The following is a 12902-nucleotide window of genomic DNA, read 5'->3' on the forward strand; positions in this document are numbered from 1 at the left end:
AGAGTTTCTCACTGACAATCCAGTGTCTAACTTCACCATGCCAGAAACAATGTTCTTCCTAAGTCATTGTTTCTTTAATTCCTCAGGGTCAGTTCACTGAAAACTTTTTCTGTGCTGTGACTCCACTTTCAGCAGCCCATAACTTACCTCTCCAACTAATCTGCTGTCCCACTACTGGAAGTGCCTGCACAACTCACAAAGGAGTCATGCAAGGAAGACTTTTCTGCAGAAAACCAAGCCCATCCTGTTTATCAGCAAGCTGGTGACTGAGTAGTGTGAGCACTTTCATGGTCCTGTTCCCCAGTAGGATCTGCTCCTCCCTGGAGATTTTGACCCTTGGCTGAAGAGCTGCTTCCTCTTGCTATTCAGCTGTAAAAGCAGGCAAAAGCAATCCCTGCCCACCTACCTAGAAGTTTCCCTCTGTGAACCCAGATTAAAGAAAACCCTCACTTTCCAATCCTTTCTGACATAACCCAATACAGAGTGTGACCAAAGCTGGAAGGTTTCCCACTCCAGGAATTCAGCAATCATTCAAGAATTAATTAGGCAATAAAGTAGAGGAGATTCAGCTCATTTGATCTAACAGCTTGCCAAGGAATGGTGGCTATGTCTCCATCTGATATACATACCTTGTAACTCAAGTACTGATTCCATATAGTCTCCAAAAATACATTAAAACCAGCTGTGAAATACAGTGCTGCCATAAACTAAATTAAAGAGAAAACTCTTTTGAAACCTTAGCCTAGAAAAGCATTAAGAGATCATCAGGTCTGCATTAAATAAGGCTATTTATGTGAACTGTCAGAACCATAAGCTGTACATAATCAGAAATCAAGAAGCTAGGACAGTCAGAGGCATCTCTGAGCTGCCCATTTCTTGATGGGAACACATGGAGAAATGCCCATTGTCTGACTGGAGAATGAGATCACCACTAAAATTACTAGGATGGAAGTTTTAAGAGAAGTTCAGTCAACTTACTGGAGTAATCCCCTGACTTCACTGTAATAATTCCTTGCAAGCACAATACTCTTTTCAAAAGGGGTGTTCAGAGATTCTCCTCCAGTATAAGACAGACCCTTAGCAGTGAGAATTGTTGTTGCTGTATCAATGACAGCAGCTAAAAGGCTCTTTTCAACACTGTCTAGTTCCTACCACTGGAATCAACTATGCTCTTGCCAGGGCAGAGATTTCCACTGACTTCAGCAGCACAGAGTCAGGCCTACAAGTTATGCCTATGCACCACACTTGGGGGAGATAAGATATAGTGGACAGGATGCCACTTTCTTTTGTTCCCCTCAAGCAGCTTCTCACAGACGCAAGCATTTCTACCTCCTGCTGTAGCCCAAACCCTGACGTAGCTTGGATCTGTGGCTTCTCTTCTTCCTTCCGTTTGACACTTCTGCTAGATAGCACTTTTCAAAGGTGATTTTTTTCCCACATCCTACCTCTGGAAAGCAGGATTTGGGAGAGGACACCCGGCCATTTTTCACTCCTTGAGCAGCTAGTTTTGGAAATCATACAATCATGATATTATTTGCAAACAGTACTGTAAATCAGTAACCTTTAGAAATTCCTCAGGAAAGTGACAAGAGCTGGGTAGGCTGCAGACCAGTAACTAGAGATGTTGATCAGTGGGACACATCTCACCAGTACAGCAACTGACCTCAGGTATGCAGTTCTTAACTTCCACCCTAACAGCAGTGGCATGGACAGTTTTATTATGTTTGGAAGGACCTCAAGGCCTCAAGAACGCATTGTGCACCGGCAGAAGAGGAGTGTGCTTGAAGATGTTTAGTACAAATGATGAATAACTTCTTAGGGCTGAGATGAATCCACGATGTACATTTATTATCTGGTTTATATTTCCGTGCTGCTCAGTGTCTTTGTGAGACTACAGGGAAATGTTAACAAATTAATTGCATCCACTGCTAAAAGGGATCATAAGAAGTGTTCTCAATCATCTGGCTTATACAGACACTGTGTGTGGGAGGTTGTGCTGTTTACTACCAGCTATTGCCTGTATTAGCATGGCACCTATAAACCTCAGAAATAGAACAGGCTCCATTTCAGGGATACCATGAACACACTAAAAAAAACAGTCACAGTTTCAAAAACTGTTCTGAGGTATAGATCCCTGAAGAGACCTCAAAGGAAAAATCAACATAACTCAGCTGTTTTCATCTCTAAAACTTTCACCTTTTCTTTCTAGGTGAAACTATGACTCAGAAGCTTTTTGTTACTTATCTACTGTCCTTTCAAGTTTTATCTACAAGTCCCTAGATAAAGTTAAGCCTAAAACTGAATATGTATCTTTTTATTTCAACTCCAATTGTGTTGCTGATGTGATGGTGTTAACTTGATAATATTGCAACATGAGGTACATCAGATGTACTGGAATCGGTGTCCTTCTAACTACCCTACAACAAGATAAGCTTCAAGGGCAGGAATTTTTCCAGAGGATCTTGAATACAGACAGCAGATTTACAGATAATATTTCAATCAGGTATAAAGCACACCAAATGTGGTGCTCTGTACTGTGAGACAGTTTCAACTCTGTCAAGTTGGAACACATTACGCAATCAGTACTTTTAAAAAAAGTAAACAAAGCAGATTTTTGTGAAGACACAACCTTACTCTAAAGGGCTTACTTGTTCTCCAGCCAGGTAGAGTGAGCATTCAGGGTTTGGGTACAGCTGCTAATGGGACTGGGTCAGTACTTCGTGCCTGGAGTGGCTTTCCACCCCATAAGTCACAAACTCATGAAAGTCTATTGGCTTCTTCCAGATGGGAAGAGAAACATCAATACAATCCCACCAGAACTCTGGTGGTCCTCAAATCCAGCTGAAAATTGTTTGGTAGTTCTGTTTCTCCCCTTCTTCCCATTAGCAAAAAAAAAAAAAAAAAAAGCTAAATGTTCCTGTTAGAAGTTGGCCCTTCTTGTAGATGGAGGATCCAGGGAACTACAGGCCTGTCAGCCTGATGTCAGTGCAGGCAAGGTCATGGAGCAGATGACCTTCAGAGCCATCAGGTGGCACATACAGGACAGCTAGGGGACTGGGGCCCAGCCAACACCTGTTTGTGAAAGGCAGGTCCTGCTTGACCAACCTCCCCTAAAATGGCACAGTGATCTGCTTAGTGCATGAGGGAAAGGCTCTGGATATGATCTACCTGACAACACTGGGGCCATTGCCCACAGCATTCTAATGGAGAAACTGGCTGTCTGGTTTGGATGAAAGGTAAAACAGTGGCTGAATGGCGGGGTGCAGAGAGTGATGGTGAGTGCAACTACATCCAGCTGGTAGCTGGGCACTGGTGGTGTCCCCTTGGCTCAGTACTGGGGCCAGTCCTGTTAATATCCTTACTGATGATTGGGGTCCAGGGCACCCTCAGTCAGTTTGCAGATGACACCACGTTGGTCACGTGTGTTGATCTGCTGGAGGGTCAGAAGGTTCTGCAGAGGGATCTGGACAGGCTGGATTGAAGGGATGAGACCAGTTTTATGAGGTTCAATGAGGAGAAATGCCAGGTTCTGCACTTGGGTCACAACAACCTCATGTGACTCTACAGGCCTGGGGAAGAATGTCTGAAAAGTGCCCCTTGGAAAAGGACCTGTGAGTGTTGGTCAAGAAGAAATGGCCTCAAGTTGTACTAGGGAAGGTTTAGATTGGATACTGGAGAAAAATTACTCAATAAAAGGGTTGTCAAGCATTATAATGGACTGCCCAGAGAAGTGGTGGAATCACCACACCTTCAGCTATTTAGAAGACATATAGAGGTGGCACTAGGAAACATGGTTTAATGGTGGGCATAGCAGTATTGGGATAACAACTGGAATTGATGATTTGTAGGTGTTTTCCAACTGAAATGATTCTATGATTCTGTAAGTACAATTTCAGCTTTTGAAGATCTCTTGGGGCTTTAGTGGAGCCAGTACAAGGAGGCCCTGTAATTATCTGGACAGGCTGCTAGTCTCCTCAAGGACAGCCCACACCTTCTCATTCCACTCTCCCTGGTAAAGCACATCACCACTCAATACAACACCTGTGCTGAGTTTTCTGCATTTTCTGGCAAAAGTACATGGTTTCTTTTGCTCATTATTGTTTATAGCAGAAAATGGAACATGAGACAGGAACATTGCCCTTTACAAGGGAAAGACTGAGAATCCAAAGTGATCTCATGACTCCAAAGAGAATCAGATGATAAGCCTGGGAAGCTTACCCAGCTATAATGGTGCCTTGTACCAATCAACAGCTCAGGATTAGTAGGATTAAAGTAAATCTTATTTCTGGCCATCCATGTCTGAATTTCATTTTGGCATCTGGTCAACAAAGCAATCGCCTTTTGCAAGGTAGCATGACAAATTTCTTTCTCCATAAACATTATGGGGAAAAAATGTTCTGAAAAGTCTGTGAAGTGCTCTGTGTTATCTGTGGAATTGATGCTAAAATTGGACCAGAACTAAATGTTCAACTTTCATTTTATAATAGAGTGCAACAGAAGCACATCATGAAGTCACAAGTTTACATCTGTTCAGCTGAGAAGAAGCATTTTCTTTTGTCTTTTCCATATACATCTCCTTACACCACATCCAAGTTGTCTAGATTATATGCTTTGTGCTAACAATAATCTTCCCTTTTGTAGCAAGTGTTAACCATAGGTTAGCCACGTTGGCTGACACGCTTCAATGTGTCAGATGCAATGAAGAAAGAAGGTTCAATGACATGAAAGGACACGGGTATGCACAGAAGTGAAAGAACTGGTATTTTGCAATTGTAAAGATGCTGAGATTGCAAGCATTAAACAAAGAATGAGACTACAGCTACATGAACATACTTTTTGAATTATCTTTGCTAGCAATTTTCCTCTTAAACAGAGATTCTGTTTCTAAAAATAACAGTTTAATTCTGATTATTTATAGTGTTAATTTCTCAGAGTGATTCTTAAAGAGTAATTTCTTAAAGATGTCTCAGGGTTTTCTTGAAATCCTGATTTCTTTTGTGCTTGTGGCTAAGAGTCTCATCTTCAGGTACCAGATGGATGCATGATACATGTGTGGACATGTCTGAACTAGCATGGTGAGGAAGGCAGAGCTCAGTCCTAGCTCAGGAACAAGTGAAATATATTTCTCCTGCTCTCTGGTTTCCCTTGTGTACCATGAAGTTGCTGACCCTGACAAACACTAATGGTTAAAAAATACACAAAATATTTGTAGTAGGTAGGAAATGTCATGTCTGCATTTCAGATGTCTCCAACTCAGTTCAACTTTGATAGGACTGTTTGAAGCACAGGGAATGTACTTCCTGCAACAGACCTTTTAACCTACTCTCAGTGACGAGTTATTTGGGACCATTAACAGTGGTAGGGGCTGCTCCTTGAACTGTAAAAAGCTGAAGTTTATAACCCCTTCAGGCAAGGATTAACATCTTTATGTTTGGAACTACTACTAAAATATCTCCTCCCTTCATTCCCACTGCCGGATGAGCTGCCTGCTCCCCTTTTTACAGACTGAAAGTTTCTGAGCTGTGTGTTGGCCACTACAAGTGGCAGAACTGGTGGCATCACTCTGACTTACGGGAGCAAAAGATCTGACTTAGATCATGTGGTTATTCTATTCTGTTAAAACCATTCCTCTATGAGCACCTAAGGGCTGCCTGCAACTCTGCCTCCTGTGCTCTGGGGCCTGCTGGTGCTGTCCTCTGAAAACAAAGAGTAATAACAGCTTTTTAATCTGAATACAACCCGGTATAAATACCATGCTGTCAAAAAACATCAGACAACACAAATGCTGCTCTAAACTCTAAAACTCCAATTTTATGGGAGTTGTTGGTCTAGAATGGAAGCACTATAGCAAGTTCAGTAAGAAATCTAATACCAACAGTGAAGAGTAGTAAATATCTTTAAAGGAATGAAATTCAGAACTCAAACGTTGCTTGTGAGGATACAGACCCACACCAAACTTACCAAAACAGAGTTAATGGGCTGGTCAGTCAGCTGGTACAAAAGCACAGCATTCTGGCCAAGCCTTGACTGAAGTCAAACAAATGTACCTACCCTCCCATCTTTAATTTCACTTTTTTGTTATGCATATAGTGTCAATTACCTGATAATTACCTCATAATTTACTTTCTACAGTCCACGTGCTTTGCCTTTACATAGGATTCACTTTGACAGTTGATGTGAACTACTCCAACCAAATTCCAATGCATTTGCATGAGCTGTATAGATTTTGTCTAGCGTTTTTAGGATGTGTTTAAACTTCTGTAGAAGAAAAATTAGAGGCTATTCTTCAATAGTGACCCCCACTGGAGAGTAAGCCTTAACCTTTATTCTCCTCATCTAAGGCATTAAATTAATTACAGAGAGCAAGATAAGTAGCTCTCAAGAACAATTTGTGCTTTAGTAACTAATTTCATGTAACCTAAGACCTTCTACTTGATCAGTGATGTTGCAGTGAATTTTTAATGTGTTATGCACATGGATTTTTCTGAATTGCTATTTCTATTTGATTTTACTTTACAATGCTTGGTGTTGTATGCTTGTCAAGGCAGACTCACAGGACTGGAATTCTGTGTCTAGTTTTGAAGTGAAAACAATATTGTTGAGACATTTTGCCTGTGGTAAGATTTTAAGTATTGTGACAAATGTTAAAATAGTAACAAATGTAGGTAAAGTTGTAGGAACAAGGTTGAAAAAAATGTACCTTTTTCCTCATGCTTCTCCTTCCTCTTTGCTATCAAAGCTCTTTATTTGAAGAGGAGATTACATGAATTCCAAAAGTAGCACAGTCCTAATTATTCTGGGTGCCATATCACTCATTTGAACAGCATCCTGACACATTCTCCAGTCAACAGCCTCACTGCAGCATCACTGCCCTTGCACAGAAGGAAGCCTGGTGTGGGTAGCATGGGCTGTACTATAAGGAACCAGAGGGAGTGCTCTCAGTTCTTATTTAGATACTCAGAACAGTTTTATTTGCCTGTACAGCCATGGTTGCTGTCAAGGTATGTGTAAAATAGTAAATATTCTTAACTAAACAAATGTTCTTATTAAAGTAGCAATAAATACATATCATTTGGAAACTAAAATTGATAGCAGACACTATGGCAGCCATGGAGAAATCCACATAAAATACATGGCCAGGACAACTACAATGAGCCAGAGCAAGGATCTTGATGTAGGTCTTACTGTCATCCTAGTGAATAGGATGTGTTCTAGGGAAGTGTTCTCTGGTAGAACGTAACAAGTGATGAATGGATGTTACACTGCCTTCAAAAACATTCCATGCAGCAGAAGTCATAGAACATGATTCAGTGCTACCTTCTGTAAACCAGTTATCGTACTACTAAGGTTCCTACCTACTTAGACTGGGTAAAGACACCAAAGTACTTTAAACCCACTGTGGCTTTTATAATTTACTGTGGCCACTGTCCTTTTTTGATGTTTCCCCTCTTGTAGCTCCTCCTCACTCAAGGCCATCCACAGGTCATTGTTTCTCTGCCTTCTAGATGTGAAGAACAAGAGACTCCAGAAAACTTACTGGAAACCCTGATATCACTAATCTAATACAGAAGATGTTGAGATATTTTGTGAGCATATCCCCCTCTAAAAGCGAGACATTGGGACCCAGATTCATTCCCCCTGACTATTGGTACTGAGTTTATCACTGAGATGTCCAGACTAGGAAGACAGTGCCTCTATAAAGCAGGGCCAGACAAGGACAATTTTAGAGAACAGTTCTGGTCTTAGCAAGATGAACAACTCCTTGCACCATGACATCAAGTAAAGAACATGTACAAGGGTTCTAGACACCTTTCTTATAATTACAGTTAAGAGATTCATGTTATGGTCAGAGTATCCCCCAAAATGTGCCTTTTCTGCAACCTCTCTTCGTACTCCTTACCCTGCCTGCCCTCAATGGCCTCTTCCCACAGGGAAGAGTCTGTGTTGGGGTGGGAAAGAGATCCTGCAGTACACCCAAAATTTACTGTCATCTGCTGGAAAATAAATCTGTGCAAAAGAAATGAAAACTTTAACAACTTTTACAGCTCTGATCAAATGCCCTGCACTCACAACGTGGCTTTTCTAGTTCCAAAACCATCTATTTCACTTGCTAACTTCTAGGTTATTTTTCTTTGAGTAATAAATATTCTATAGCACCCAAGTTGTTTTAAAACTCTTTTCTAACAAAAAAAATTAAATCTCCTGAGCCCTCTTGTTCTCTAAACAGTATTATATTGGATTAAACTTTTCAGCAGGCATTTTGATGCATCCGTGCAAATGTCAATAAAACTAGAGAAATAAGGGCCAACAAGAGATGCTTTTGAAAATTGGAACACTTGTGCAATAGTTTAAACATGGATCTAGGTGGGTTTTGTGCCTGCATTTGGATTTTTGGGGGAAGGGTTGGACACATACATGTATAATGTTTGTGAGGCCTGTTTAATAATGCTGTATTAATCCCATTTGATGTCATCAGTCATATTCTACTGCCTGTTTAAGCTCTCCCAGACTGCTCAGAGACCTCTAATTAAAAATATGTATTGGAAAAAATGTATTTGCTCTACGTGCTGAAGCAAATCAGACAAGTCAAATATTCATTTTTGAACTAGCTAAACTTTTCAATGTGATATCCTGTGTCTGATTTGTGGTGCGTACACACATGGCTCAAATGATTGTAACTGTGTCAAGTATTCTGATATTAGTTGTCAGCACTGTACACCTGATACTGTGTATGGGGACAAAACACATGTCAGAGAATGGACTTGTGAGTAATAGGAGTAGCTGTCTCCTACAGCAAATGCAAGTGCCTGTATAACATATCCAAAATCTCAAAACACTTCAAAATATTTTCATCAAGACGTGCAAAGCACTCAGTAAAGTGGTGAGCTTTACTGAGTCCCTCTGACATTTTCATCTCCTAATATAGGCAGAGGTCTTTACCATTAATGCTAGAATTAATGAGCTCCCATCACCTCTTTTCTACAAGTTGTGAACTTCACTTTTGTTGTAGTTTAAATTTCACCTGAAAGTCTTAATTGAATTTATAAGCAATGTTGCTCAGCCTATATCTGAAAATTAATACCTGCAAAAAACCTCTTTAGGTTTCTAGAAAATGGGAATAGGTTTGCAAATTTCACCACTACCCCATCGTTGCTTATTCATTCTGGTGCTCCTTTCCAGGCTGCTACCTACTAAGGGCATCTCAAGCTCAGTTATTTGACTTCAAGAGATTCATTGCCATGGAAACAGCAAGACATAGCTTTGGGCATCTTCTGGGCCAAATTTTAGGTGAAAGTCTCACTGAGAGAATTGTCATTGTGAGACAGGCAAGTTTCAAATCAAAGCCAAAGGATCACAGCATAACAAAGGACTTTAGACAGATCTGGCTGGACTTGTCTCTTTTGATAAGCAGGGACTTCTAACTCATGGAGGAGTTGGGATTAGCCATGGATGGAGCAGACAAAAACACACACAGGACCTTGTAAAGATGATCTTCAAAGAGACAATATGCCAAAGTATATCCATACTGATGTAAGCAGGAATGTGGAGCGGAATGGTGTTTGTTTGCATGTATATAGTGTTTCATTCGTGTACTTGTTATGTAGATATTATTTCCATTATTCATTGCATTGACTTTTCTGTTATCCCCTCCAATATTACTGATAAGAGCAATAATTAATGTATTATTCTTCCTACTTAAGAAAACCAAAAAACATTATCCTAACAGACCTGCTTTCTCAATAAAGAGCTTAATGTAGTTAGAGCCTTCTGAAACGCTGCTACATTTCAGCACATGTATGAGGGAAGAAGGAGTGCACTCAAGATGACTTGAGCAGAGGGAACCATAAGTCCAGTTGAGAAGTTTCTTGTGCACTACCAAAACTCTTTTAATACTGTCTAGTTTCTGCACCTGCAGGAAATACTCTGTCATCTGCCAAAACCCAAATTTCAAGGATTAGCTAATAACATTTTCTTTGAAAAAGAGAGCTGATTCCTAACCAGTATTGTGAGCCTTTGAAGTCTCCGTAATCTATTTTCCCTGGTTGCTTTTAATGAGCCTTTGAATGTTACTCTGCAATTTCTTCTTTTTTTTTTTTTTTTTTTTTTTTTAATTTGGTGGGGGAAGGGAACATGCACTCACTTTCCTCCAAAGAATTTAAAAAATTCATTACTGCAAATAACTTTCACAGTGCCAGAACTCTAAGTTATGCAGTATCCTTTGAGTGCATCTATGGTAAATAAATAACAGCTTTGCTGGAATCTCCATCCAAGAGGTTAATGAGATGTAGAAGAAAATCCCAATTAAATCATATCTAAGTTTGAGTCTCTTTTTTCTTCATGTAGGCCAGCTATCAGTGGAGTTTCTTCTGATTCTCTTTGGTATCTTTGCTGTTCTCTGCACTACTCTAAATGGCTGCATATATGCCTGTGCTATGGTTTCAACTGTGTTTACAGAATTAGCACAGCTAATACTAAACTAGACTAGTTAACTTTGGAATCTGTAACAGGTAAGCAATGCCAGCAGAGAATGCAGATGTGATTTTTATGTTTGACTTTTACAGAGGGTTTTACAGCCAAATTGCAGTTGTTAGTGAACTAGCAAGTTCCCTGATCTCCAGGGCCATGCCTCAGTCCCTGCCCTGAGTACGCAGCCTGGCTCGTCTAGCATGAGTCCCCACTGAGGTTGGGTTATTTTACATGGATAGCTCCTTTGACTCCAGGGAGTTTATACCTGAGTCTCTCCAACAGCCAGACACAACCTCCCCAAAGCAGGACAGCTGCTTCTCCCTCTGGCTTGCAGCCCACGGCCAGGAATAGAGCTGTAGACACGTGCTGCAGTTGTGCTGGCAGAGCTGTGCACATCTCCTTCCCCTCCGAGACACATCCCAGCTGAGCCTACCAGCGTGCCAGGGGAAGAAGGCATTGGTAGGAGGTCTCAGCCTCACAAATCAAGGCTGCATTCCTACACTGGGGCTGTGGGCTTGACTCCACTGTTGTGCTCTTGAGAGCCAACCTTCCCTCTGCAGGCTGCTGTGCCTGGCAGCCCCAGCCTCCTCCCCACTCCTGTGTGACCACAACCACAAACTCTCTGTTGACGCCTCCAGAGAGGAGAGAACAGGCCCCAGCCTGTGCAACTTCTTCATTAGTGCTGCTTGAAGCCATAATTAGATAATATGAGAGGGTTTTCCTCTTGCCAGCAGACAGACTTAATGTACAAAATCCGAAGTAATAATTTTCAGCATATTGCAACTCAACTATAAACAGGATAGGGCTGGGGTTTTTTCTGTACACAAGGAAGAAAGCCCATTAGGCAGAAAACAGAAAGAGTAGATATAAAGGTGGGCAACTGCGTAATAGCTCTGTTTATCCTTAAAATAAATGCAGACTCTAATGACGTTCCATAATTTAATGTCTTTCTGTATCTCTTTTTAAAACCCCAAAGACATCTTTTCTCCACCATATTTTTCTGGTTTAAGAGCAGATGACTAATTATGCTTCTATAAACTTTGCCTTCCTTTGAAATAGTAATCACTTACTTCGTCAGACTTTTCCTATTATGGTGCATTTTCAGAGCACTTAGAGTACTCCTTGCTGTAAAACAAAACAGGAAGCTAATTTGACTGGCCATGATGAGACCACAAGTGGTCTCCAACTAAAAATTATTTATATCAGATGAAGATTCTTCTTCAAACTGGGCTACTGGCTGTACTTCCAGCACCAGTTCTGCTACATGGAGGAACTACTCAGCCTGCTCAAGAGTATGAACCAACCTTTGCTGGTTTATGGTAAGATTTAAAATATTAATGTTTAGGGTGCCTTTCCCTTCTGCTAGCAGAGGGCTGGAAGTACCGCCAAGCCACCAAGCATAAAACTACTCCTCTTGCCTCCATCGTGGACAAAGAGATGGAAGAAGGAATTAGCCCACCTACAAAGTAATTATATATCTTGTTATTTTGATTTCTTTCAAAATCAAAGAGTTACCCCTGGCAGGGAAAATCTATTCATAATGGAAATCATACAGCTGGAAAGAGTACGTGCAGGGCAGCATGAGCTTTTGCATTTACTTACCCCAGTAGCATTCAACTCTAATTTCTCCTCTTTTTTGCTATTTGGACTCCTGGAGCACGGGTTTTCCAATAAATTAAACTTCTGAAACACTGAGCTGGAATATGGTCTGTACATTGTAGGCTAGGGCTTATGATACCCTAATGCACTCTCCCTCCTGAGATTGGAAACTCATCAATTTGGTGAAACCAACCTGGGTCACTCTTGCTCTTCCTCTGCTGGAATCCACCTCAGTGAGCCCCAGACAAGAGCCTGGCTAAGGCCTGGGGGCAATGGCTGGCATGGGGCACTGCTGGGAGCCCTGTGCTGCAGCCTGAGCCTCCCCCCAGCCCAGCAAGAGAGGGAGCTCAGCGTGCTTTGCCCAAGCTGCACCCAGGGCTGAGTGAGCTGAGGTCACCCCACGGCACAGAAAGGTGCAGGCCAGGAAAACGCCCACCCAAGCCAAGCTCCCTGCCCCTGGGAGAAGCTACAGAAAGTGCGGAGGCACCGACCAGAGTATCTCCTTCTTCAGCTCTTCATCATGAGCATAAGGGGAAGTGACATTTTACTGCCCTTGACTTGGTGACATGAACTGCAAGCTAGATTGGCTCCAGAATAGAGAAACTTGAAATTACTTTCACATTTAGACTGTATGACAGACAGTTAGGACATGTTCAGCATGCAAACTGCACGTGCCAAATTATTTTGGAATGTGTAAAAACGTGTATTGTTAATACTGGATAAAAGCTCATCTGAGGATGATGGGGTTTTCACATTCTGTTCCCAATAAATCTTCTTTTCTCTACACTAGTGTACTCCCACTGTTCTGATACAGGCAAAATGTCAGCTGAGGTCAT

This window comes from Melozone crissalis, unplaced genomic scaffold, assembly GCF_028551555.1.
Source record: "Melozone crissalis strain CALT ecotype California unplaced genomic scaffold, PUWL_Pcris_2 ptg000013l_1, whole genome shotgun sequence".
In the NCBI taxonomy this organism is placed as follows: Eukaryota; Metazoa; Chordata; class Aves; order Passeriformes; family Passerellidae; genus Melozone; species Melozone crissalis.